Source organism: Pleuronectes platessa, chromosome 16, assembly GCF_947347685.1.
Source record: "Pleuronectes platessa chromosome 16, fPlePla1.1, whole genome shotgun sequence".
Taxonomy (NCBI): Eukaryota; Metazoa; Chordata; class Actinopteri; order Pleuronectiformes; family Pleuronectidae; genus Pleuronectes; species Pleuronectes platessa.
The window spans coordinates 21,546,247-21,549,551 of NC_070641.1; positions in this window are offsets into that span (position 1 = coordinate 21,546,247).

A 3,305-nucleotide genomic window follows, 5' to 3' on the forward strand; every position below is an offset into this window, starting at 1 on the left:
TGCTCCTCCTCCTGCTCCTGCTCCTCCTGCTCCTCCTGCTCCTCCTGCTTCTCCAGCTCCCACTCCTCCTGCTTTTCTCTTCCTATGTGGAGCAGGGTGACTAATGATCAGTTGCTCTGTCACACGCCAGAGAGTTTCTTTCCCTGCAGCTACATCCAAAATTAGCACACACACAAACACACACACAAACACACACACACTTACACACATGTGAGCATGCATGTTCACACACTCAGACACACTTTATAGAGTCAACCAGAACACTTTGACCTCTGATCACTATGAACACAAGTTTCAGCAGGAGATTGGGATATTGTCGGATCCAGTATTGTGTGTCTTCTGCAACTGAAAAGGTCAAAGGTCAAGAGAATAAAGGAGGATTTCACTTTGCAAACGTTTTTCTTTAACTCCCCGACACAGATATGAATGAAATGCGAATAAAAAACACACAACCTCTGATATGTGAAACAAACTCTCCTCAGGAATCTGTGTGTACTGTACTGAACATTCTCTGCACAGCGGCGCCCCCTGCTGGAGAGGAGCAGATGTCTTTCAGGCACTACAGCTTAATTTCAACGTTTCTCCTCTCTGGTGACCAATTAAGATCAAATCTTTCCCGATGAAACCTGTCACACCAGCTCACACACTTCTCAGAAATAACACCAACATATTGGGAGGTTCGGTGGTGACGACCTGTTCTGCTCACAGCTGTTTCAACAGGAGGAACAAAAATCACACGGGCTAAATGCGGTGGCTTCCTGTTCTGACAGACACAGAGAAGCTGTGATCTGAACCTCACTGAGTGAACATGTCTCTTCTGCTTCCAGCTAAATACGTGACAATAGGAAAAAGGAACAAAAGCACACAAAGATGTTAACTGTTTATTCAGCTGCTGATGGTTAAATGACGCACATGAAGCTCATGTACAAAAGAATTAAATGAGAATTCTGCATCTGCTCTGAAAGTTCAAAGATTAAGCAAAAAAAACTATTATTTTAGGGCAGAAATGTTTGGATTTTAATATTGCGAGTTAAATCCACATCCAGGCCTGGTTCCCCTCATGAGATAATTTCCCTGTCACTACTTAATGCAGCCAGTCGGGGCAATAATCAATCCTTTAATTATATATATTGGATTTTCCTCAAAAGCTAATCAAACACCCAACCACCCGGCAATAATGACACCGGCAGAGAAGCTGAAGCTCTAATAACAATCATACAAACATGATCTGATTTACAGTGATAGCACCTCCTGGATATGCAACACCATTCTCTCTGCAGCACACTGATACTTCACTGTGTCTCAGTATCTGTAGGAACTCTTTAGTGTGAATGGTGAGAAGCTTGGGCGTTATCGCACTGATAAAAATAGGCAGCCATGGCAAGATGACAATTATTCAACCTTGGGGATGAGATAAAAAAGTGGAATAATAAGTTTTACTACCCGGCCCCCGTGTGTTTGCATGAGACAGCTCAGTCACCTGCAGCTGTGGAGTGAATGATGTTTACCCACAGCTGTGAAATAACCTCCAGACTCCAGACGCCTCGGCCACGGTTAAGAAAACACTGCCTTATATCACAATGTTAAAGAAAGAGATCTTAAATATTCCTGGATCCAGACTTTGATCTGAAACTGCACGGACATTTAATGTGTTTTTGTTTTCTACCCATTCCAGATCTTTGCCCCAAGTTTCGTGTGAATCCATTCAGTTGGTTTTGATAATCTTTCAAACAACCAAACCTACATCACCTACTCGGCGTCTCTCGGCCCTTTGCTCTGTTCAGTTACCTTCAGTTTTTTTTGGGGGGGTGAAGCCAAATCTGTTGATAAGTCACTGACGTCAGAAATATGACCTGCAAGGATCAATTATTCATCACCAATGAAAAGGAAATCCACACAGTTCAGTAACAGAATGTTATTAATAAGATTCTGAAGTGAAACAATCAAATTGTCCTTATTTCCACTGACCCGTTCAAAGTCAAACTGGTTTTTATCACAAACCACTATGCTAATCTAAAGAAAACCACACCTGTCTCATTGATGTAAATCTATGTTCACTTCAATTCTCAACAGACGGAGGGAAACAGGAGCGAGGACACTTCTCGTGTCCTTCACTGAGACACTGGACCAAAAATACCTTAAAAAACACCTTGACACCGAGCAGGTCAGTGAGAGCGGGGGGGGCCCCGGGGCAGTGGGGCCCCCTCAGCACAGCAGGGAGCCTACACACAGGAATGAGGTCAGCTCCCCGACGCCACCCTCACCATTCTTCAAACAGCACAGACTGCCGGCTCCATTCAGGCCGTCACCTTCACAGTGTTGTGCACTTTGAGGCGCTCCACAGACTCAGGCCTGTTTTCTTCATAATGCATAAAGAGTGAGTCTCCGTCCGCTGAAAGATTCATCAACTCCAACGGGAAACACGGAGGAACCAAGAAGTGGAGGAGGCTCCTGCATCTGTGTTCAGAGGAAATAGGCCAAGGTCTAATGGTTCTCTCAAATTCTATCAAGCTGCACACTCGTAGATATCAATCTCCATCGAAATCCATAAATTATATTCTGAGAAATCAAGGAAAATGTGTAAAAAAAAAACGCCTTTGCAATGTTAAAGAAAGTGGAATAATAAATCCTGCATCCACGACAAACTTTAATGGCTTCTTCCCAGTCCCACAGCACATCCTCCCACTTAGTGCCGTGACAATCTGTTCAGGACTCTTTGAGGAATCCTGTTCAAAACCAAACAAACAAACTCACAAACAAACAAACAAACGGACGGGGATGAAATAAAAAGCTCTGCGCCCCTTCCAGTGCATTTTATTCTGTAAATGTACAACTTGACATTCATTCTTTACTCGGCTACGAACACTGATCAGAAACAGGCAAACCTTTTTGGCACTAATCGTCTTTTCCCCCCCGATAATCATCACGTGGACGTTAAACACAGACACAGTCCAGAGGGACAAAGACGGAAAACAAGGATTTATACCAACGTCTTGTTCTCGACTCAGGATGAGGCAGAAAATCTGCTTCCTCTTCTTTTACCGTTATTCATTTTAACAGCTTCTTTTTTTTTAGATATACAACATAAGGCTGAAAAGAATGAAAAGGAAAAATAAATAGAACAGAAGCTTTTTTCATTCCAGATCAGACAAACAAGCAGACGGAGGATTTAAGCACATTTCTTATATTTTTTTGGTGATACATCAGCGTGAGTCAATTAAAACTGTACATGTTCTAATTCTGTGTCTCAGTGGCGTCGGTCCTAAATACGTCTTTTTATATCAAATTCTTATTGTTTTTCTCTT